At 35.3% G+C, this 27,240-nt stretch overlaps 1 protein-coding gene across 1 annotated transcript in view; it reads left to right on the plus strand.

Annotated features, from left to right (window-relative positions):
* Positions 1-27,240, plus strand: part of LOC112043742 (inaD-like protein) — a 165,101-nt gene that overhangs the window by 94,007 nt on the left and 43,854 nt on the right. The gene's annotated exons all lie outside the window — the stretch shown is intronic.

The following is a 27,240-nucleotide window of genomic DNA, read 5'->3' on the forward strand; positions in this document are numbered from 1 at the left end:
TTCAGTTATTTCAACTTTAGCACAAAATTCGAACAAACATCAAATTGAGAACCTCTTTTTTGAAGTCGGTTAAAAATATCACGCGTTGCGTTGCGATCTTAATAGTTCTGATGTTCTAAAGACCTTTCTTCCTTATTAATCAGGAGATTTATTCCATTATATAATACAATAACAAAGTTTCATTGCCTCTTTATAGCAGTGTACTTTTTGCGAGTTTTCTTCTCGTATGTCGTACATTCAATACGTTACAACTTATACATTCCTGAATATACAGCTATTTAGATAATAAAATTATACTTTCGAGTGACACTGGCTACAATTTTTTTATTCAAAACTTAGCAGACTTGTTTTAATAATGTTATCATTAAAAAAAAATGTTAACTAAAATAATTGTTTGCTCTTCTAATATTTTCGTTACTACGAGTAGAGTACCTACCTACTGATGTTATAAATTTAACGTTAAATAATTATAGTCTTTTAAGATAAATAACATCTCCTTGGTGTAAGCCGAGTTTCTGGCGAATTCAATATGGATTTAGCCCGGTAGTAAAACAATCTAACACCTGAACATTTACAAGTACTAAAGATAGAACAGATGCGAATCGATTGGAACGAGGAACTCGGTAGATAAATTTTACTACTTGGAAAATCCCCTTGTAACGTCTATCTTGTACAAAATCTTGTAAAACCACAGTAATAATGTTAGTCCAGGATCCGAGGAGCATTTTTACAATTGATTTCTATCAAGTAGTGTGGTGGTGTGTTAAGTTGTTTAACTATTAATTTTACAACAGTAAAAAAAAAAAACTGGTTAGTAACAATTTATTGTTACTAACCAGTAACCAGCTGTTTTATCACTGTGCTTGATTGCTAAATAATAATTAATACTTACACTACTTAACAGTCACATTGTCCTACAAATTGCGTGGTAGCTTATTTTGTTCTTACACTCAGAAGCTTTCATTACCTATTTGCCCTGTTAGCTACCAGAATCAAGAATTTTCGCAAATATAAAAGTTGAGCCTCTGATCAAGGATAGTAATCACTTGTAAAAATGTTCCCGGGATCCTGAACTATAGTTATTTTTTTATATTCGGGGTAACATTACTTTTAAATATTTAGGATTTAATTCAAAAATCATCAGTTTAGACGAATACGTTGGTGAAATCATATAATAATTTATTTTTCTTGTATAAATACGTTGTCTAACTGGTAACTTTTGCTATATAGTGAAATCATTCCATTTATTCAACTGCCTCTTTGATCAAATCGCGAGGTCCTTAGCATGAATCCTGGATCGAGGTATAAAAATATTAAGCTTTTTTTCTTCCTAAAATCAGTAAAAATTCTCAGCTTAGAGTTTGTGGTCTTATATCTCCTCAAGTTAAGCCGTCGATCCAACATCTGATAATGATTGTTAAAAAGTCAAATATTATCATCCGAAGCCCAGCAACCCGCTCTGGTGCAGCGTGATGGGTTTACACTCTATATTGCCTCTGCTATTAGGCCCTGTCGATAAATTTTATTATAGCACTCGATTAGTTAGTAGTTATGCTCTATGATTGATACCTATTTTAAGTTTGTTATTTGAAAAGTTCATTGACTTTCAGTTCCATTTTTAGTTGAATATACCTACTTTATTGTATGGAAATAATTCACTTTGTTTGTTTTCTTAAAATATTTGTCATATTCACGTAGAATGCGATCTAATTTAATTAATTGAAAGAGACTGCCATTTTTTATTTCCCTCTTTCAAAGTTTTCTTGTAGAAGTTAATAATGAAACATTGACCTTTCTTGTCTTGGAGAATAACAGATTGAACTGTATAAGGGTGTAGTGACACTGTGATGGTTACACGGATACTGAAATGTGGAAAAGTTTAAATACTACAATCAAGTTGCACAAATATTATATGTTTTTAGTAATAGTTTGGGATGATAAGATGGTTTACCTAATAGTCTTAGACCTACAATTTTAATAAATTATGGTACAGAAATAAATTGGAACTTGAAGAAGAACATAGGTAGGCTGCCGTACCCCGATGTCTAATGCGTGATAGCCCAGTGGATATGACCACCGCCTCCGATTCCTGAGGATGTGGGTCCGGATCCGGTCCGGGGCATGCACCTCCAACTTTTCAGTTGTGTGCATTTTAAGAAATTAAATATCACGTGTCTCAAACGGTGAAGGAAAACATCGTGAGGAAACCTGCATACCAGAGAATTTTCTTAATTCTCGTGTGTGAAGTCTGCCGATCCGCATTGGGCCAGCGTGGTTTACTATTGGCATAGCACCTCTCATTCTAAGAGGAGACTCGAGCTCAGCAGTGAGCCGAATATGGGTTGATAACGATGGGATGTGTGATTAATAGAATTTCATACGAACGAAATTGCGAGCCTTCACTAGTTTTATATTAAAAAAACAGTAAAAACGCAAAAATACATAAAAAGTTAAAAGTAACATAAAGCCATCCGATGTAGTCTATCTAACTAAATGTATACCGACCCTTATTAACCGAATAAATTATTCATTCGACACCCAACTCAACAAAACAACAAAACGTGATGTGGCGCTGCCTTAAAACTCCAAAAGTATATCACGGAAGTCATCTACGTAATTTATTGCGAAATAAATCTTTGGCGTATGTTTACGATAACACAGATTTTTTCCGCGACTAACTAACTATGTTGACTACGACTAAGGAAAGTCAAAATGTGTGATTTTGGGAGTGTATGTAGAGCTGTTATAGCCCATATGACCTCTGCCTCCGATTCCGGAGGACGTAGGTTCGAACCAGGTCCGGGGCATGCTCCTCCAACTTTTCAATTGTGTGCATTTTAAGAAATTGAATAAACGGTCAAGGAAAGAAAAAAATCGTGAGGAAACCTGCATAATATTTGAGTATTTTCTTAATTCTCAACGTGTGTGAAGTCTGCCTATCCGCATTGGGCAACAACTCTCATTCTGAGAGGAGACTCGCGCTCAGCAGTAAGCCAAATATGGGTTGATAATGATGATGAAATGTATGTTTAATTTACGTATGTTTCTTCATAGCGTCTAAACTATCAATTATTGAGTTTGATGAATTGTGATGATGATGATGAATGATGTCAATCGAGTCGTTGTTTTATGGTCCGGCTTACATAAGCTATATTTTAAGCGACTTCAACAATACGAGGAATCGATCCCTGTACATCCTGATGTTATTTTTTTACCGGGTCTTTTAAATTTCATCGCTACGAGTATAGAGGAAAAATTACAATGCCTTTGTGTTAAAGGCTATCTGTGACGTTCTTACGAAATTGAGATTCTATATAACAAATGTCATCCGGTGTTTACTGGTGGATATTATACAGTACGTAGATGAGACATTTGACGTTTATTTTAAAATGTTGATAATAAAGTCCAAAATAGTGAATAGTCCAGCAGAGTTGGAAATTCAATAGCAGGCGGAGTTGGACACGGTGGTCGGTCATACATCTTGCAGAGCACGATATGTACCTATCATGTGTTATTTTACTTTGAATTATAATGTATCTTTTCACATTACACAACTATGCTTTCTAACAACTATTAACACTATTATTCTTGTTATTGTAAAATAAATTTAAAAAAGTAAAATAAAACTCTTGTTACTGTTTCAAAGACAGTTTTTTTTCTAACTAAACAAGCATGGTTCCATCATCTGGGCAGCACTTTGAAACGCATAACTTGGCGTTTCATGTCATGAGATAATGGTGATAAATAAAGTCGAAAACTTAAAAAAAATATGTTATAGTGTGTTTCCACTTTTACAGCCTATAACTTCGCTTGGCAATTCAAACCGGTCACGTAGTATGTTAACAAGTTAATCATATAAATCCGTAATACCTAACCGAAGCTAAATCGATCCGCGGCAGCGATGCTATTCCTACGAAGGTCACATATACAATGAACAGGTGTTAGCCATTGATTAGATATAAATAGAAAATAGTTTGAACATCGCGTACCTACTGAGTGGTCATGAGAGAACTAGTCGTCTACCGATATTTTTTTATATGTTAACCCCCGACTAAAAATGACGGGGTGTTATATGTGAGTATGTGCATCTGTTTGTGGCATCATAGCTTGTGAACAGATGAACCGATTTTTTGTTTGAAGTGAGTTAATCGAGAGTGTTCTGAGCTAGGTTTGATGAAAATCGGTCAAAGATGGCAGCTGCCACAAAATGGCGGTTTCTACACATCGTATTGGAACGCTAAATTGCTAAATAAAATCTTCCACAAAATGGCGGATTATATTTTCACAATTGCCTAAGTATGGGTATCAAATGAAAGAATAGTAGAATATACACTATAAAAAATTTCAAATCCAAGATAGCCGCTATTATACAGGTCGCCAATGCAAAGGGAGGTCAGGGCGTTTTAAATTTTTTATTTGTTATACTAAGAATTTTGTTATTAAACAAATAACAAAATTAATCTAGTTTAACTTAATGTGATAATTATGTTATACTAAAAATTTGTTATAGCCAGATTTGCATCATTTAATGAAGGCTAAAGTGTGTCAGCTTATGCTCCGACCTTAGGATACCATATTTTGGATACTATATTCACAACTCCCTAAATATGGGTATCAAATGAAATACTAGTAGAATATACACTTTACATACAAATTTCAAATCCAAGGTAATCGCTATTACACAGGTCGCCGATTCAGAAGAGCGTTTTAAATTTTTTATAATGTTATGATATGATAATTATGTTATACTAAGAATTTGTTATAGCCAGATTTGCCTCATTTTCTGAAGGCTAAGTGTGGCAGCCTATGCCTACCCCCTACCTTAGGTAAATACGGTATCCAAGTATTAAGTTGTGGTGGCTTTAGAAGGTCAGCTTTGTTCGTCAATCATAAAAACGAAACGAAATTTTATTTACAAAACTTCGCTTATTTACAAATAAAAATTATAACGTGCGTGCCCTACTTACCTACTTCCTATTATAAAGTATTTAATGTTTAATATTTTACGAGCTATTAAAACGTTTCAATGAATAGCGAGGGATAGGTTTCTTTCAAAACAAAAGATATAGAATATCATAATTACTTTGTTAATATTGTGAAGGTGAATATTTGTGAGTGTGAAAGGAGAAAAATTATCATCATCATCATTCCATCATCATCATCATTCCATCATCATCAGCATTGGGGTGGACTATTGGCCTAACCCCTCTCATTCCGAGTGGAAATTCGAGCTCAGCAGTGAGCCGAGTATGGGTTGACAACGACGAGAGTATAAAATAATAATTAATAATAATAAAAAAATAATATTACTGGTAAGTAAGTATAAATTATAAATAAATTTATCTAAAATTATAAATAAATTTACCTAAAATTAAATTAATCAGCAAATTGATTCACGTTTCATGCTACCAACATATTTAGGGATTCTCATTGACTTGACTCGCTGTCAAAGGAAGCTTTACTGTGCTTATGTTTTTCAATCGTACGTATATGTATGAAAGTACTCGTATGTATGTGTCATGCTTTGGCAAGCTCTATAAACCGATTAACGGATTCCAATACATGAGATGTAATTGAATTCGATTCAGTTGTGAGAATTACGAGTACGTAGAGTATATTTCCTGATGATAGAGTATATTTTTAACCCCCGACCCAAAAGGACGGTTGTTATAAGTTTGACGTGTCTGTTTGTCTGTCTGTCAGTCTGTCTGTGGCACCATAGCTCCGAACGGATGAAGCGATTTCAATTTAGTTTTTTTTTTGTATGAAAGGTGACTTATGGGCAAGTGTTCTTAGATAAGTTTGACGAAAATCGTTTGACCGTTTAAAAGTTCTGGGAAAGTGGGGAAGAATAACCAAATGAGTGCAAATATACTCGAGTGGGGTCTCAAATTAAAGCGTACTGTAAAAGAATATTGATGACTTGATCGTGAGTGTAATTAATAATTTCATAACCTTCCGGGGTTTTTCAAAACTTTAAATTTTGTGTAATTTGTATATTTCACACTACCGGCAAAGACGTGCCGCCAAGCGATTTAGAGTGCCGGTACAAAGTCGTATTAACCGAAATGGGTGTGGATTTTCATCCTCCTCCTAACAAGTTAGCCCGCTTCCATCTTAGACTGCATATCATCACTTATCATCAGGTGAGATTGCAGTCAAGGGTTAACTTGTAAAGAATAAAAGAAAAAAATATTAAGGATTGTTTATATTAACCAGAGCGAAACCTTCTAGAATAATTCTTTACCATTCATCTTCCTTGCTGGAATCTTCCAATGTCTGATTGAAAGCGTCTAAGATTGTTTTGGTTTTTTGCTATACGACCGTTGAGTGAAACAAAACAAAATTTATTTGTAGGATTATTATTATAACACCAGTATGATGTATTAGTAAGTCCATTCCTATTTATACAATAACATTCGATGTTTTCGATAGTTTGCCAGCTAAACAAAATACCAAAGTTCGCTATGGTAAACAACATTCTTATAACTAATTGTGTAACAAATGCAGTACAAATATAATAACAGTAAATAATAATTACTATGTTTTAGTACAATGTATTTTTGTACTGCAACGGAGTTTTTCAATGTGTGTCAGCCTTCTTTCACGAAAATGAACTGAATCGGCATAGAAAACTATTTTGTAAAATACCAAAATTGGCTCCGATATCTATACGTTGATACTCAATTAAAAACTAAGAAAATATTCCTGTATGAGTGTTTGTTCTGCCAATTTAATAATATGTATACATATACATTTACATAAACAAATTTTAACTTCAAATATGCAATTGATTAAATTATTATTCTTCGAAGTTTTTTTATTTCTATAGACTAATATCGTCGTTATCAACTCATATTCGGCTCACTGCTGAGCTCGAGTCTCCTCTCGGAATGAGAGGGATTAGGCCGATAAGCCACCACACTGGCCCCATGCGGATTGGAAGTCTTCACACACGCAGAGAATTATGAAAATTCTCTGGCATGCAGGTTTCCTCACGATGTTTTCCTTCATTGTTTGAGACACGTGGTATTTAATTTCTTAAAATGCAACAACAAATGAAAAGTTGGAGGTGCATGCCTCGGACCGGATTCGAACCCACACCCTCCGGAATCGGAGGCAGATGTTATATCCATTGGGCTATCACGGCTCTAACAGACTAACATAGTTCTATTTTATTTGAATATTTGTATTTTGGTACAGACTACAAATAGTTAAATTATACCTAGGAGAAGATAGGTAAAACAAAACACAAAGATGCTGAAGGTATGAAAATATTCATATGAACCTATGTATGAAATAAGGGGTGAATCCAAACATACTCATGCTATTTTAATAATGATACGATTGGAATGCTTGAGCAGACGAATTTATTTGCATTCAAATGGAATCGAATGAAAAATCGATTTGTAACAAAAATAATCAACATACCCAACATCGAACAGTAGGGGCGTAGGTACCGCCGTATCAGCCGTATCAATGATACGGGGCCCCCGGACTACAGGGGCCCCTTATGTGTGAATGCAAAATATAAGTAACTAGCTGACGCCACGCGGTTTCCCGTTCCCGTAGGAATACGGGGATAATATATAGCATATAACCTTCCTCGATAAATAGGCTATGTAACACTGAAAGAATTTTTAAAATCGGATCAGTAGTTCCTTAGATTAGCGCGTTCAATCAAATAAACAAACTCTTCAGCTTTATAAAATTAGTATAGATTAACAATTTCTTTTTTTACCTGGTTAATCAAACAAACAAACTCTTCAGCTTTATAATATTAGTATAGATTAACAATCTCTTTTCAAGCGTGTGCCCAAAATTTAGTAAAATTATACATGGTTTAATCACTGTTATATTTATTTTAAGCGAGCATTTTTGTATGTTTTGTGAGAAATCTTTACCCTTCATTTGGGCCCCCAACTAAGGGCCCCTTCAAGGCACGCTACGCCACTGTCGAATAGCGTAAAGCAGTGGATGCACTTTAAACGATTTATGATTGACCTTGGTGAGAGGTCTTGCAGTTGCCAAAAACTACTGGTTTGCAGTAGTTTTATGGTGCAGTATCCATAAATTCAAGGCTTAGTCAAGAGAGCAATAAATAACATTGAAAGTATTGGAATAAAAATGTTCTATTTATCATTGAGATATGATAAATAGAGGGTATTCATTTGAATAACATTTTAGTATTTTAGAAAATGTTCTGGATCGTTGCAGTTTTATTCAATCTACTTCTATGAGTATATGAATAAGTAGACTATATTTTTATAAATACATTTTCACAAAATATTTTTATACTAGCGGACGCCCGCAACTTCGTCCGCCCTTAGACCTCTTTAATCCAGCCCTTACAGTAGTATCGCTGTAAAAATGGAGTAACTTCTCCCGTTTTCCCAACATTTCCCTTCACTGCTCCGCTCCTATTGGCCTTAGCGTGATGAAAAGTATACTATAACGTGCCCAGGAGTATGAAGAATAATTGTACCAAGTTTCGTTAAAATCCGTCCAGTAGTTTTTGTTTCTTTGGCATCAGTATCGATCACTCGCAGAATTGACCTCTGTACAGATTTATTATAAGTATAGATATCAGATGGATCTGCATCTGCAGGAAGGAGCCTGTCCAGATGAGGTGAGTGGACTCGCCTCTGGACGGGACATAACATTATGTACGCATTAATTTACAGACGATATTTCAACCATTATCATGCCTACAAAAGTTCATAATTTCAAAATTGGAACATATTCAATAGCAACATCAATAACTTGATCGATGTCTTGTAATTTTAGGTTATTTCCTATGTAATTGTTTTCGAACAAAACTTATAATTCTTGGGTCAGGAACAAATTATTTCTTTATGACCATACTTCTCAAACTTTCTGTATGTTATATTCATGGGGAGTCGGACAAAACTATGAACGTGGCGAGCCATGGTGGAGGGGCATTTATCTTCCAAGTCATATTCAAGACTTCCATAACAAACACAAGTGTGTCCCCTGAAAATTGTCCGACTAGATTACCTACAATTTACACTCCGTTGATAAAAATTGCAGTATATCTACTTATGATAATGGAAATAAACTAAATTACAATACAAAATAAACATGAAACATAAAAACATATTAGAACAATAATTAAAAAAAACAAAAATAAGAGGATGGCTGTTGGTTTGTTTATAAAATAAAATGTATGCGTGTGTTCTTATTTTGAAAATATGAAATTTGAACATTCTGTTTGTTGAAATATCATACGTAAATTGTTTATTTTTCTGCTAGCTATTTAAAATCTAGTAGTAGGTAACCTAGCAGGAGATTTTTCTTGACAATTTTACTCTTATAAAAAGGCAAGCTGTCTCTTTGGCTATAATTATAATGAATTATAAGAGAGGTCCGCGTTTTGTTTGTCGTGCATGAATGTTTTTGCACGTCATTAACCAAATAATTTTGCCGCTTACAACATCATTGCAAATATAAGTTTGCGGATGGCGAAATGTAAACACGGTTTGTTTCACGAAAAAGTACTGTATTCCCGGTGAATATAGTTCAGTTTTCAATTTAATATACAGCTGCTTGCTTAACACGAAAGTGTAGTATGTTTGTACTGAAAAGCGCGGTACGTAACGAGGACGAAAATTGACGATTTCTTCCGAGCTACCCATAGTCGAAAATACTATTATTATGTTTTTTTTAGAAAATTTTCTCTATTGTCCGTATTTCGAAGGTCCAATGTTCATTGAAAATTTCCTTAAAGGTAGGTAGGTAGGTGGTTTGTTTTCCTCTGACCATAAAAAAGCTCTTTAGATTTTGAATCTTATGGTACAGCAATAAGGTTTTTTTATAGCGGCGTAAGCGAAATCTGTTAGGTCTTTTTCATATCGAAGATGTTGGGATATTTTCTGCCGCACGTGTTTGGGTTTTCTTTCAGTGTCGCGATAGAAATACCCGCACACGGTCGTCATGACGTTTCGCGCGCATTTTCACATTCGCGCGGAAGTTTTGAGTTCGATATTTGAAATTTAAATTTATGTGCGTGCTCTATGATAATGTTTTTTTTTTTATATAGCTAAAATATGGTTGCCAGGTGTGTTTTAAAACTTTTCGGATCCGTGCAGTGAGATATAGGATGACGTCAATTTAAATGAAAGTATGAATAATTCAAAAACACGTGACAGGGACACAGACATCTAATTTTAAAGTTGCCATTATGCGATTTTTTGAAGGTTCATCTACAATATACTATTCATATACAGGATGTTCTAAATATTTAATTCAAAGAAATTAATGGGAATTAGTTTGTTTTGAGTCGATGTAGTTTTGCCAAGCTGTCATTAATTTTAAATAAAATAGGCTTTCAAAGAATGAGCTATATTATAATCATTTAAATTATACTCATATTGTCTTTACTTTTAAGAACTGACCAGTTTCTTAAACAAGGATACCTTTATTTTTTTAGAATAGTCTTCTATATTTGACGAAAAATTATATTTTTTAACCTCTAAGTGACTGTACAAACATGGCCTTACTGATTTAGAATGAAACCCACTACTTACAAAATAACCCAATTAGTTTCAAGTGGATACTCAATAGCCCATCCAAGCAAACTCGTGATAGCCCAAGGGATATGACCTCTGCCTTCGATTCGGAGAGCATACTCGAATTTTCGAATCCGATCCGGGGCATGCACCTCCAACTTTTCAGTTGTATGCATTTTAAGAAATTAAATATCACGTGTCTTAAACGGTGAAGGAATAACATCGTGAGAAAACCTGCATTCCTACTTGAAAATTTTCTTAATTCCTCTACGTGTGTGAAGTCTGCCGATCCGCATTGGGTCAGCGTGGTGGACTATTGGTCTAACCCCCTCTCATTCTGAGAGGATTAGTTTAACTAGTGCCTTAGGTTGACATGCATGGAACCGAACACCTAATAAACCGGCCTTAAAGGTGATGCTCTTTTTTATAAGCATTGAGTCATCGTCATCATCATTATCAACCCATATTCGGCTCACTGCTGAGCTCGAGTCTTTTCTTAGAATAACAGGGATTAGGCCAATAGATCACCACGCTGGCCCAATGCGGATAGGCAGATTTCACACACGTAGAGAATTATGAAAATTCTCTGGTGTGCAGGTTTCCCTTCGAAGCTTTTCCTTCACCGTTTGAGATACGTGATATTTAATTTCATAAAATGCACACAACTGTAAAGTGTAAGGTGCATTCCCCGAACCGAATTCGAACACACCACCCTCCGGAATCGGAGGAAGTGCTATCCACTGAGCTACGACTACTAGGTATTAATAGCTTAGTGGTAAAAAGCATGGTGGTTTATCCGACAATTTATGTTACAAGTAGGTCTAATTTTCATTATCATCAACCTACTATAAAGCTACGAATATACTGCATATTATATCCATTCGTTTAAAAGCTACCATGCCACGGACATACACACAAACTTATTATAACACCCCTCTGCTTTAGGCTTAGGTAAAGATGTTAGAAGAGACACAATAAAACTTAATTAGAAAATGTTTATACACAATACACATACCTATGTACTTTGAAGTACTTATTATCGTCTTTTATAAACGCGAAAGTGATCACGAAATCTCGCAAACGGCTAGACGTATAAAATTGAAATTTGGTAGGGAGATAGTTTATAGTTTGTAGACTAGGGATTTTGCGAGAGGGTTATGATTAAACAGATCTAAGGGCGGACGAAGTTGCTAGCGTCCGCTAGTCTTGTTATAACAACTAATACAGAGGCCTGTCTCCTCATAGGACATGCGGGTTGGTGGGCTTAAGAATACAGTGATGGGTGCTGGACTTGCAAATATCACAATCAGATTTTTATGCTAAACTTGCTGATGCCGCGCGGTTTCACCTGTGTGGTTCCCGTTCCCGTGGAAATACGGGGATAATATATAACCTATAACCTTCCTCGATAAATAAGCTATCAAACACTGAAAGAATTTTTCAAATCGGACCAGTAGTTTCTGAGATTAGCGCGTTCAAACAAACAAACCCTATTCTAAATTCTATAATATTAGTACCTATATATTTATGCCAACGGAGTTAACACTACCAATTTAACAACTCCTAGTCTCTAGAGCTCTATTATAGAATAAATACAAATATTGTTGGTACACCACACAAACATAGATCTATATATAGCGAAACGGCAAACATTAAAAGAATACTAAACGATCAATTGTGAATAACACATGTAAAATGAACCGTAATGTCTTATGCATAGAGTTTAGATTAAAGTCGTGTGTACACAGTTAATTAAATGACGCCTCACATTCTAGGGAGAGGTTTAACAAGCCTGCACAATAAAGTTTGCCTGACGCTAGTTCTTATAGTACATTTGTATTATTTATCTGATATACTGGCTACTTTTCTGCTACTGATCATAAGGTACCAGGTTTGATTCAAGGATCGAGTCAACTCTTTTATGAAAATGTTTTTTTAACTGTCGGATCTATTTTCATGAAGTTGAGTCGAAGTTATCAATATTTTTTTTTTGTTTTTATTCTTTACAAGTTAGCCCTTGACTACAATCTCACCTGATGGTAAGTGATGGTGCAATTTTTCAAGTTCAATTTCACTGGCGTCAAATTAATGTTCTTTCACAATAAATAAACTTGCCAAAAGTTAAAGAATTTTCCGGTTCAAACTATCAGGTCATGTTCATTATCTTTGACGTATGCTAGTTGACATATTATACCTACAAAATTGAGATTCTATGTAAAGATGTCATCCAGTGCTTACTGGTGGACATTACACAGTAATTAAATGACATTTTGTCGATTGTTTTGATGTTTATTTTATTAGGTTGATAATAAAGACCAAAATAGAGAATAGGCCAGCTGTAGATACTTTTCAAATAAGGATTTTACTCTCTTTCTTTTGAAAATTCGTTCCTATGATGAATAAAGTATTGAAAAAAAAATTTTTAAATTACACAATTTGACAGCACAATCAAGTCAAAGATTACACGGTTTGGGTTAAATAAACATCCAATTACTTGTCTTAAAATACCTAAGTACCCCAGTCAAATAAGGATTTCATCTCGACATGAGCTGTTAATTATCATGCTTCTTTATTTTCCTTTAACTGGCTAAATGGTAAATTCGTAACTCTTTTCCTAAGATGGAATTGTATAAAACTTATTACGTCCTTGAAAACAAGTTAAGTTCCCCACAGTAAACGTGACTTAGTAAACAACGGTTCCGATGTATGTATGTGTGTGCTCGTAAAAGACAAAGTAACTATTACAATATTTTTATATTGCCACATAAAATGGCGACCGGCACGGGATGTTAAACGACCTATTAAATTCAGTGGGGCCTTACCTTACCTATGATATTCAGCTGTTCCCGATAAACCAAAAATATTTGCCACAAGCGGACGCCCGTGACTTCATCCGAGAAAATCGGTGTAACCTTTCATTGAACGTGAACATTTTTTTTGAAGATACAATGTATATGGATTAAAAGATAACTAGGATCATTATCATATCTATCTTTTATGTTCTACGAACAGAAACTCACAAGTAGGAAATGCCTCAAGACATCATTAGGTTAATTCATCGTCAAGACGTTTTGGCTGGTGGGAGGCTTCGGCCGTGGCTAGTTAGAAATAAAATATATATACTTAATTAACGTTAGTTGAGTAGAGAGCCCTGATAGCCCACTGGATAGGACCTCTGCCTCTGATTCCGGAGGGTGTGAGTACGAATCCTGTCCGGGCGCATGCACCTCCAACTTTTCAGTTGTGTGCATTTTAAGAAATTAAATATCACGTTTCTCAATCGGTGAAGGAAAACATCGTGAGGAAACCTGCATACCAGAGAATTATCTTCATTCTCTGCGTGTGTGAAGTCTGCCAATCCGCATTGGGCCAGCGTGGTGGACTATTGGCCTAACCCCTCTCATTCTGAGAGGAGACTCGAGCTCAGCAGTGAGCCGAATATGGGTTGATGACGACGGTGACAAATGTAACACTTAGAAAGTAGGATCTCGTTTAAAAATGGGGCTGTATGCAATTACATAAAGAATTACACAGTCAAATTGTTCTTTAGCTGGACCTAGCCGAGTTGACGTGTTCAATTCGTTATGAATTTTAATTGAATTAACATTTTCAGAGATGAAAAGGGATTGTGTAACATTCAGAATGGGTTATGTAAAATTTAAAATATGAATTTACTTTTACGCTTTAATTAAAAAGTAATTCTTTATCAGAACTTTTCACTATCTATTTTTTTTATTGAGTAGGTATTTTTAGTTAACACAAGATAATGCTAGGTGAAGTGACAATGGGCAGGCCACATCAAATCTAATACCTGATAATATTAGTTTCGATTTTAACTATTATTTATTTATTTCAAAGCTTTCCTCGTACATTGATCCTTAGGAAATTTCACTTTTTGAAATAAATTTACTTTGGAATTTGAAGATAATTTATTTTACTTACTAATATGAACAAGAACTATACATTAACATTATAGTGTAATAGAAAACGGACGATATTCATTCAGTTTTCGTGTAAAAAAAAATCAAAAACCAAAATGTTAAACTTGGAAAACTTGAATGCATCGTGAATAAAGAGTGCGATGTGCTTAACGTAACTAAAGTGCAAGGGAATATGGACTTTTTTTAGTGCCATTAAGACGCATAATAGCAACTTAGATAATTAGTATTCATGGAGGTGCAGGTAGTAAAAGTGCAAAGGAATATGGACTGTATTTAATAGTTTTAAGATACAAAATGGCAACTCAGTGAATTCGTATCCATCGATGTATAGGTAATCAATGTGCGAGGGAATATGGACTTTAGTTACTGCAATTAATACACATAATGGCAACTTAGTGCATTCGTATCCATCGATGTGCTTAAAATAAAAAAGTGCAAAGGAATATGGACTCTATCCAGTGCATTTAAGACGCAAAATGCAAACTTAATTAATTCGTATGCATCGATGTGCAAGGTAATCAAAGTGCAAAGGAATATGGACTTTATTTAGTGAAAGCTTAAGACACAAAGCGGCAAGTTGACTCACCCGTGTGCGGAGTGCGCGCGGCGGGCGGCGCGCGCGCGTGCCTCGCTGCGCGACTTGGAACCATGTCCTGAGCGGGTCATGGAGACCATCTCCGAGGATGCGGAGGGTGAATTGGAACTTGGTAAATACTTAATTGATTCATATTTTAGCAGAAGGCTTCAAAAGTGGATTTAAAAATGTCGAACAAAGGTTATGACTTACCGTATTTGTCAGGACAACTAAATTAACAAGTCACACTGTAACCATTTTGGTTACAGTGTGACTTGTTAATTAGAATAGCAGAGTGGAGTCACGCACTTGTGAACGTTGTGTGTAGGGTTAAAGGCATCTTTGACAGTTCACAAACACTCCCCTTTTCCACTCGAGTCACTCTCCCCGCCTATCCCAAGTAACTCATAAAGAATTACTCAACAAGAAATGTGGACGGCTCGAACGCCATGAGCATACTAAAGCCGACCGTACGACGAGCACTTTATATCGGAAATCGTTCCCGCCAACCGATCGCTACCCCTCTCTAACTCCCCACTCTTTACGGAAACAAGTCGCGCCACCCAGTGTCGGCACGAGCCAACACGAGATCGATAGCAGCATTGGACAGTCTGTTAATAATTCATTAGCATAAACAACTGAGCGGTGCCGCTCGTAACGCATTCACCCCTCACCGCCTCGTCTCGGTGATTGCGAGTCCAGTGCGGCGCTGGAGCGCATCGTGTGACATGCCAAAGATATTTCTATGTAAGACGACGCAGCGACAACGCACCGACGCCGCACCGCCGCCGCAACGCATCGTTATAGGTTATAGATGGGCAATTCGTATTTCTTTGACATAAAATTCATTCATTATCAGTGTCAAACTGACAGGCGATAGTTTTAATAAGAATTTGACACTAACTTGACACGTTTAGTCCAAATAGGACTATAGATAATGTCAAATCTCTAGGAAAATAAATGTCAGTAGAACATTTGACAATGAGAACTCGTTCATTGATTGATTTTTACATTGACAGCCCGCGTTGGCAAAGACAACTGACAATCAGAGCATCAAAAAGGATACATAAATCACTACGATTGGTGTGAAAATAAATAAATCAGCCTTTTTTTATGTCAGCGAATATTATTTCGGCTAAGATTGTAATGGAGTATTTTAGTAAAATTTAGTACATTTTTCATTACTGTACCGCTCTGAAAAGTGGGCCCAATTTCGGACATCTCCTTTCTTAGTTACCTACCGTATTTATCTATGGAATGTTTTATTTGGAAATGCCAACAGTTCAGGACGAGATAAAGAAGTACAAAACGCAACATCGGGAACGCTTGCAGAAACATCCAAACCCACTGGCTTGTGGGCTACTGACTGCTGATAGAGTCAAAAGGTTAAAACGGGCAGATGTGCTCGACTCTATGCAGATTTGAGGACAGTGGTCCCCAGGTCTACCAACGCCACTTTATGCCTACCACTAATCTGATTATAGTCTGTCGACTGATTGCAGATACAACCAAGAAAAAAAAAAAAAAAAATGTTTTATAGAAACCAGGGTAACTTTCAGCTTTTATAAAATCACAGGTTCTAAGACTACGTCTACGAGTGTATTCAATTAAAACACTATTTTCTAACACTTCTACGGCGTCGTACATAGCTAAGAAACTCATAAAACAGTTTGATTTGCTTGCTCGCATTCCGATGAAACTATACCAGTTTCAAGTACCCACTAAAACTTACAACTGTGCAGTAAAAGCAGTCGAAATCGAAACTACTCGTATAACGGAGTATTTGGCCAGCGCCGGGATTATGAAACAATTTAGATAGATTATCATTTCAAACGTTCACTTAGGAAACTAATTGGATTTGTTTTGAACTTCGTTAGCTTTCCTACATATCAAGCTCTAAATTATACTAATTCTGTACTAGAATATATACGCTTGCGAATTCGTCCGCTGGGTTCGATTTTTTTATATGGAGTACCTGTCGTATCCAGACCTTCTACATTTTATAAAAGCTGTATTCTGTCAGCTCATGCTCCAGCCATAGGTAAAAGCACGGTAGGCAAGTATGAAGTTTAGAACTCTCAATCACTCTAGTATAAGGCGTATTTTTTTTCATTTTGCTCTTATTTATATGAGAAGTCATTGACACAGCCGTATGCTGTGGGACCCTTTTAGGATCACATCATGTAAGTTGTAAAGTATTTTAATTTTTGTTTTTATTTTTTCTTTCCTTTGCGTGATGTGTATTCTAAATAAACTTTTCTTTCTTTCTTTCTAAATCTAATCCGCAGTTGCCAGTGCCAGCAGCTTGTGGCAGCTCTGAAGTTGCCTACCAAACTTAGCTACGGTTTATGAGCAATAAACAGACAAACTTTCAGGTTTTGAAAAGTGACGAAGGTCTGGCCCTCTGGCTCTCTCGTTATCTATATCTAAGTCGGCATCACCCTACGGCTGACAACCCGCATTGGGGCGCCGTTGTTTATCTCTTAAACCCTTACCCTTACCAGTCAGAGTTCTATCGAGGGTGTTGTAAAATCCTAATGGATTTATACTTTGCACTAGGTCTATTACCACTTTTTGTCCGTATATTTGAGGTTACTTCTCTGCAGATTAACGTAGTTTGAATGTGTATACGTAAGTAATATTTTTTGTGTGGTACCTATGCTGGATAAAGTCCATAATTCGAGTGTTTTTTTAGGCTAAGAAAAATAATGTCATATATAAGGTTGTTCTTTCAAGAAAGTTTCAGTATCAGACTAGAGTCTTAGATCCCTTAGATTGCATTATCACCTACCATCGGGTGATAAGAGTAACTTATTAAGAAAAAAAACCGAGTTTAGGAGTCAATTTATACCCTACATCCCCTTGCCTTGAAGAACACTATCAGCTATCCTCCTTTGCCTGAATCTCTTTTTCCGGCGTGTACAGTGTAACAATATAATAGTGTAGTCTCATAACAACAACGCAGACTGTGAGAGCGAGGGAAAATATTTGTTTACATTTGTCTGCAGTTCATCATTATCACCCTATTTTAATGGCCCACTGCAGGGCCAAGCCTCCATACTTATTGGAAAGGGAGTGGTGATAACAAGCTCCATCGTTTAGACCCACCACGTCGCTCCAATGCGGATTGACGGGCTTAGGGTGATGATGTTAAATTCATTAATGGTCACCTGATGTTAATTACAGTGAATGGGACCGACGACTTAACGTGCTCCCAAGGTACTGGATGTAACACCAATTTTCCAAATCCGGGCTGAGAAATTATACTGATTAATGAGAAGTAAGAAAAGCTGCGATTATACAATGAAATAATGTTCTTCATTTTTAATAGCGTCAATTGAATGAAATTGTGTATTTGAGACACGCAATAGGCTAGTTGACATTTTTTTAAATTGGTCATTATCGTTCAGTAGAACAATAAACAAAAGAAAACAATTTAGTAAGATTAAAAAAAAACTTATCATAATTCTTTGGTACCTACGTGATTCCCTACATGAAAATATTAATTTTGATTAATGATCTATATTTTGACTGCTTAATGACGTCACGTTATCAAAATCCTTTTCCAAGAGCGTTTGATGAAAAAAATAGTTAACAATTAGTTTGAAGTTTAGTACTTAATAGTAAGTAACTTTTATTAATTAATTTCGGACCCTCATTCCATGTACAAAATTAATATTGTTTATATTAAATTTGATGTGAGTCAACTACCCTATTGACCCGCTTATTAAACGTAAGCTTATAGAAAAATCGTAATAAAGTTTTAATGATTACGTAAACGACAAAATTGCTTGGAAATGAAATGTATTAAATGACGGGCTACTTATACAGGGTGATTCGGTCTTTAGTGCGGATATTTTTTTCGTGGTTCTGTATCATTAATAGAATATAAATCTACAAACAGTTCGATACATTTTATGTAATTTTTTTTTTAATTTATGTCTCTAAAATAACAAAATAATGTACATATTATTACTAAACAAGATATATTCAGCTTAAAAGTGATCTGGTGACGTCCTTTAGGTATCAAACGAAAATAAAATAAACGCACAATAGGGTGACCCTAAAATTCTGTTCAAAAGTAAATAACTTTAGCTAACGATAATTTTGTTATTTTTGAGTTAAAAAAAAACATACGTGATCATTAAATTTTGTTTATGTACAAAATATAAAAATATCCGCACTAAAAAAATTTTCTTCCTGTATACCTATTGTTAAATGGTGATAAACTAAAAAAGGATAAACCTGGCTGAGTTTGTTGTCGGCTCTTCTCGGACCAAGGCGCATTTGGAACCCTCGTAACATTAATTTTAAGTTTTCAAATAATAATTATCACCATTATCTTAAATTTAATATAATTACCTTAAGTTTCGAAAGAGCTTGTACACTAAGCCTATGAATTTTGACTTTGACTTGAAAAAAATAGAAATCAGCAATTGTACTGCACACATCGCACCATGTCATTGCTTTAGATTGAGATAGTTTCAAGAGCAAATTGTCGAAAAATAGAACTCCTTCAAATCAACTCCCACGCTTACAATAATAGCCGATCCAATGCTAGATACATACTGCACACAAAAACCGAAGTATATATAAAACACCAATGTTGAGATAAGTCAATCGACGTAGTTCTATTTATCGTGATTCCATTACCCCACGTCAAGCGGTGCAGTCGCCGAGAAAAGTGTCTACACATAGTAAAATTTCGCCATCAGGGGTCCCCCCTTCGGGAGTACTTTTTAATCCAAACTAAGTATAAAATAGCTAAGTATAACTTAATGTAAATAAAGAAGTCCCATGTTAATTAAAATTATGAACAATAACAAAAAAAAATAATAAAAAAAATTCAAGCGACTTCCAACTCTAAAATTAACCTAAACTAAAAAGCAAAAAATAACATATTACCAAGCCTCTGATCAATTTGAAGGCGGTGCCAAGCCAGTGATGTTTTAATTCAAGCCGTTTAAATTACAAAATTTCTGTGGTTCTACCAGAAACGGCTTTAATTAAAATACAGTTACAGTTTCTATACTTTGAGATTGTGAGTGTTTGTTACCTTTCTTTTTGTAAAAAAAAAATATTATTATAAAAACAAAAACCCGACTGCTTAAGCGTAATGAAATAAAAAGAATAAAAAGCAAGTATCTCATGGTCACTAAGAAAAGAAGAGGAGGATAAACTTTCTATCTGCCAGAGGAAAATGGAAAGAAGCATACTGAGCGTAAAAATAAAGGACCGTGAAAGAAACCAAACCATAGGGAAAAGAACACAACTGACGGATAATAAAAAAGGAACCGATCCTTAAAGTGGAAATGGACTGGGCATATCTGTAGATTGGAGAACGATAGATGGACCAAAAGGGTGACGGAATGGTTACCTAGGGGCGAAAAAAGAAAAAGAGGACGTCAGAAAAGGAGATGGAGAGACGTCTTCTCACAAACGAGTGGCACGGCCAGGATGCGTACAGCCCGAAACAGGAAATAATGGAAAGGCCTACGCCGTACAGGCGACTTCTACTTAGTGTAATTATTTATTTTTAATTAATGTTAGATTACAAGTTAAAATTGTAAAATGGTACTAGAATAAAGGTTTTTTATTTTTATTTATTTATTTTATTTATAATATACCCAACATATATTTTTGTAATGGTCTTTTCACGACCTTTCATTTGATACTCATATTCTTATGGTAGGAAAAAAAGAAACCCACTTTGTTCATTTACGTGCGTTTGACGTTATTGCATTCCGTGACGATTTCTATCAGTTCAGTTAATAATATAAAAATTATGAATAAACATAAAAAAAAGAAATTTATAGTGTAATCGTATTGAAACATCGTTACAGTTTGCTCGTGTATTTTTAATTTAACCATTAATAAACACATTTATACCATAATTATTCATTGTTATTCCTAAGAGCCTTGGATAAGCTATCATTAAAATGTGTAAATAAAGCAAGAAACGTTTTAAATACCCCTTTGATGGTTTCATCTATGGTTTCAATTACACGAGTTGCAAAGTTTGCGTTCATTATAAAGTTTTAATGGTGGGATTATTCATTAACTAAGGTTTCTCAGGCACAAGTTAAGCGGTATTAATAGACGAACATATTGCTTGCAACCTTCGTTTGCGGTCGAAAGCGTTGTGAAACTTTTTAATAATTGTTTACTTACATTAATTGATCTTATAAAAGCATAAATTAGTTTCTTTGTAACAAAACGTAGCGTAACGTTTTTCTAAATTCAAAATTAAAAAAAAATATATTGGGTTTGATAACCGAAAAGTTTTATGATATTTCTGGTTTATTAAATCTTGTATTAATTTAAGAGCTTTATATTATGATATTTATCGTAGTTATCAATCGATTGAAATTCACTATTGGACAAAAAGCCCCTTGCAAGGAGGCATCGCGGTTTTCTGGCGCCCTGATTGATACCCGCTTAATATCCACTACTGGACAAAAGGCCCCTTGCAAGGAGGCATCACGGTTTTCAGGCGCCCTGATGTCCGCTTAATGTCATCGGTATTGATTTGATATTAAAATTAGTTACAAAAAATTGTGACTTAAAAAAGGTGCATAGCCAGCAAATGTCCATTGCTTCGTTCTCGTGGAAACCAGAACATATGTTCAAATATAGATCTCTTTTCCCACCCTAAAACTTTAAATTTCCAACTATATTTTCGAAGTGAGTGTGCCACATAATTATACGTACTACTTGTTCTTTTAAATGTCTACAGTAGTTTTGAGTTTATATTGATAAGTTAACCAATCATCAAAATCTATACTAATATTATAAAGCTGAAGAGTTTGTTTGTTTGTTTGATTGAACGTGCTAATCTCAGGAACTACTGGTCCGATTTGAAAAATTATTTCAATGTTAGATAGCCCATTTATCGAGGAAGGCTATAGGCTATAGGCTATATATTATCCCCGTATTCCTACGGAAACAGGAACCTCGCGGGTGAAACCGCGCGGCGTCAGCTAGTTAGTAATAAAAATTATTAATTTAAAAATATCACACCCAAATTCGTTTGTTTCAATTATAAATCTTTAAACATAAATATAACTCAGCGAGCCGTGAAGCTAAAGGGCCAATAGACGTTTAGGTCCGAAGGTGCTGGAATGCCAATCTCGCACTGAAAAGCGCAGTGTTAGTCGACCCCTCACTAGATGGACTGAGAAAACAAGGTTTGAAAGTCCATATTCTCGGCATAATGTCCAGCACTGGACGTCCATTGTTCAATAACAATGACATCAAGGTATTTTGTAATCAGATTCTTCCGGCAAGAAACTCAACGAATCAATTAAGGCATACATTATATCAGCAGTGGCGGATTTGCAAATTTGCCGCCAGTAGGCTATTGAAGTTTTGCAGCCCCTATAGTACTAAACTCTGATATTCGATAGGTATCCTAGTTCGCAATCCATATAATTACCTTAAATTGTGTCAATAAAATTGCAAGTTTTTAGTATTTTAGTAGGACTGTGCTGGATGTACAGGACTTTATTAAAATTATCGTTATATTTTCTTTATTTCTGTAGAAGAGGAAGTTTTTTGTGGCAAATAGGGTTGCCGCCCTAGGCTAGGCAGTAGGCTAAGTAGGCTAGGCCTTCTTAGTCTATTCTGGTGAATCCATCACTGTATATCAGCTTTAACATTTATAACACTTTAGCTCTTGACAGTACCTTTCTCAATGCATCACCGCGCATCGTTCAGGCGTGTGCGAGCGACATCAGTCATATAACCGATCGGTTGATCGTGTCACTGAACTTTTCAGGGATAATTTATTTATACCTTTTTGAAAGTGCAGTGGGTAAAATTGATATCTTTTTAAAAAGCCTTTTAAAAAAATGTTTTTATTTTTAAATGAATATTTTTAAGTTCTATGTAGTATGAGTTTACAAGTATTCTAATCTATCTAATACGCATATCGTAGACACAGATTGAAAAATTAAGTTGTGATACAAATAAATGGTTGACATTTATTGTCAAAATTAATAAAATAAAAGAATTAAATGTTTTTAGGGTTCCGAACGTACGTAGTACAAAAACGGAACCCTTTTTTTATTATATTTTATTTCACAAAGTTAATTTTGTTCATAAAATGTTGAGCACTTTTCTGACATAAAAACTCTTTGTTCACACATGTACGTAGGTAAAGAGATACATTACGATATTGAAATTGGCGAAATAAGAGATACTTTACGAGCAAATGTTATACAAGGATAAACCGATTGGGTGCGCTTATGCTAGTTAAACCATTACATTAGATCTATTCTCAATATCAAGGATACTCGTACATCCTTTCTTCTATACATCCAGGGGAATTTTCTCTGTCAAATTGGACTTCGTGTCCTTAAACATGTGAAACCCAGGACCAACCTCAACTGCAATAGAGAGGTCGTAGTTTCTGCATTTCTTTTTGGCAAAGATCTTTGACAAAGGCCCGCCAAACTCAGTCTAGACATTCCCAAATTCAATTTATTAATACAAATGCGAGCCAAGTGCAAGTACCTCACATCTCGAGAGTCACAAAGCATCGAGTCGCACAAAAGGGAACGACCAACTCCTGTAATGGTAATCTTGTTTATATTACTCCACAAAGGATACTGTAACTCGATTTGAATTGTGTTTCATTGGTTGTACGAGAACTGTTTGAAATTGATGTTTATTAGGGCAAATTAAATTTTATGTAATTAATTGGATTAAAATTATAGTAGAAGGAGTAGGAGAATAAAAATTAAAAACATGTTTTATTAACGCTGATTTTCATAAATATTTAAACTTTTATTCAAGAAATACCTAATTTTGAATTGTCGGTAATTGATTTTATTACAAATACAATAACTATGATAAAAAATTCTATCCCAGTCCGCGATATGAAGGCCACATTGGACTTTTTAAAACTCGGTAGTGTGACTCGAACTCTTCTCAATCTCTCTCGTTGTAACGCAATAGTATAGACAAATATAGATAGAAACAATTTTATAGAAACAAAATAATACTATCGAGTTATAAAAATTTGTATGTAAATAAAACTGCAAATCATTTTTTAGCATTACGTTTAATTACAGGAAAGTGAGGCTTAACATTTAGCAAGCTATTTAAGTTATTGCTTAAGGCATCCCATCTAGAGGGGCACCAGAGACGAACGAGAAAGAAAACGAACACACGAAAGTTAAATCAAAAATGCGTGTGGCACTGGGAAGTGCCGCGATAAAGTTATTGCATAGAATTTTTAATAAAAACTTAAAACTTAAGCAATTATAAATTTTTTTTCTTTAGTTAATAATAAAAAATAAAAAAAATGTCTAGATTTACGTTGAGCTAGAATCGTACTCTGGTTTAATAATTTTTGTCCCTGAGTTTCACACCACTTGTCCAGTTGAGTCGATATGATAACGTCGGAAATTGTTAACTTGATGCACGGCTTGGGCGTTAGGTTTATTTTCGTTACGGAATTTCTTGAATCGGTCACCGTGCTCAAAGCCCGCGATGCTATGCAATAGATAAACAAAAAAGAATTTATTTTTAATTTATTATTTGTAGTTCCCTGAAAAAATAGATGGGTCTACAGGGGATGATTTCTTAAGCTTAGAGTATCAAGTTATCTTAATCCAGCGTTGCTTACTTGTTTCGTCAACTTTAAGAAACTAAACCTAACATGGAATTAATAACGCAATACAGTAAAGAACACGAGCCTGGCCTAAATGCGGGCTACATTAGCCAGTTACGTTTGAGGCTTACGTTAGGCCATTTGTTACAGTAACCAACTACGAGTTAATATCCTGCCTATTGGAGTCCACTCGCGCACTGCGGTGCTTCCTGTTAATCAAGAGACTTGGAAAATATGTTGCAAAACCGATACTTTGTAATTAAATAATAAAACAGTTAGTTTTTAAATTCTTATTTTAACAAAAAGTTCTGATGAATGCATCGGCTTATCTTGCATGAACTTCTAAACCATACTTTCCCTGCAACCCGCTTGATGTCCTCATTCCACCTAGTGGGGGTCGACCAATTTCGATTGGATTCGAATTTGAATCTACCTTCAAATCGAAGGCAGAGGACATACATATCCACTGGGCCATCTCTTTGAATAAATAAATAGATAAATATTTGAGAACACCCGATTATTTTGAAATCAAATACAGACGCGTCAATTTTATTGATATGTATATTGGATGTGTTTATATACCTATGGAGCAGAAGCGAAGAGTCCATACAGGCAGATTTCCGTCGGGTTACCTTTTAGAAATCCATACATACATATTCATTATTGTAACTAATATATATGTATGAGAAACCAGATTGAGTTTGTATCAAATGTTAAATATTTCCTTTCCTTTGGGACAGCTTATTTTCGTCAAAAATTCATCCTTCGCCACTGCTATGGAGTATTGATAAGAAGATTGAAACCGTTATGAAAAAGTTGGCCCGTAGTGTGTGCAGCGGTGACCATTTCTTACACAACTCACGGCCAACAACTAAGTTTCCGAAACTTATATAGGTCAGATGCTTCCGAACTGAGGGTACTTGTTTGGCAATGTTGCCAACCTACTTTGCTTTATTGGAACACTCAGCTATTATACTCATATCTATATTTTGTGGCATACTTCCGAAGATCCTGTGCTGTCAACATGGTACGACTAACTATATAGGGTGTCCCATAAATTAATGGATCAAACGCAAGTTATAGATAGATACATCACCTAACCTAGAAGTAATTTGATTTTTTTTTTTTTTATAAATAAATATACTTAAACAATACACATCACTATCTAGCCCCAAAGTAAGCATACAGAGTAGCTTGTGTTATGGGTGCTAAGATAGTTGATATTATAATATTAATATACAATTATATACTACATATAAATACTTATATAATGTATAAATACACACAGACACTGGAAAACACCCATGCTTATCACACAAATATTTTCCAGTTGTGGGAATCGAACCCACGACCGTGGATGCAGAAAGCAGGGTCACTACCCACTGCGCCACACGGCCGTCAAATTTGTTTTGAAAAGTGTGCACATTCCAACTCATCTCTTCAAAATGGTTTTACAATATCTGCCTTGTAACCGCTGAATATTGTAGAGGTTAACTTTAGCTATACAAATCATCATCATCATCATTAATCAACCCATATTCGGCTCACAGCTGAGCATGAGTCTCGCCTCATAATGAGAGGGGTTAGGCCTATTGTCCATTACGGTGGCCCAATGCGAATTGGCAGACTTCACACACGTAGAGAATTAGGAAAATTCTCAGGCATGCAGGCTACTTCACGTTGATTTTCCTTCACCGTTTGATACACGTGATATTTTTTTTTAATTCACGTTACTGAAAAGTTGGTGGTGCATGCCCCGGACCGGATTCGGGCCTGCGTCCTCCGGAATCAGAGGCAGAGGTCATATCCACTGGGCTATTACGGCTATGTACAAATCATGCCTACTTGTAATGGTGGCAAGAATACTGATTGCACTTCCTTTGAGCCTTTGAGTAGACTTCGGAGGATGAGGTTTCGCTGTAATCACAGAATATTATATCATTGGTAAAACGTGCGTAGAAATTTTTCTGTTAGATCAGGGAGTAATTGCTTGGATTCGTCGGTTTTTCGAAACAAATATTCCCTATCACACTAATATTAAAAAGGCGAATGTTTTTGTGTAAGTGTGTAAGTCTGAAAATGTGTATGTGTGTAAGTATGTTTGTTCCTCTTTTACGCTGAGACTACTGAGGCGATTTGTATCAAATTTGGAATGGAAATAGATTTTACTCTGGATTAACACATAGGCTACATTTCATACCGGAAAAATCCATGGTTCCCGCGGGATTTGTAAACTGAATTGCACGTACACGAAGTTCGGCGGGCGTCCGCTGGTTCATAATAAACTGTCAAGGTTACCTCTACTCTCTTCTGTAGGTACAATAAGGAAAATAGTTTTACTATGAAAGTCGAAGAACGTATAACGCGGGAACTCTTATCAAAAGGATCACGTCTTCGCTACCGATTTCCATGTAGAGTCCATATATCTTCCACTTTTGTTATAATGTGGTATTTTCATAATGGCCGCCGTGGCAGACGTGCAAAGTGCTGATAGTGCTTAAGAATTTTAACTATCAAAGCTTCGAACTACTATTTCCTCTCTGTATCAAGGTGCCTTATTACAATGCTTTTATCTTAAGG

Source organism: Bicyclus anynana, chromosome 2, assembly GCF_947172395.1.
Source record: "Bicyclus anynana chromosome 2, ilBicAnyn1.1, whole genome shotgun sequence".
Lineage (NCBI taxonomy): Eukaryota > Metazoa > Arthropoda > Insecta > Lepidoptera > Nymphalidae > Bicyclus > Bicyclus anynana.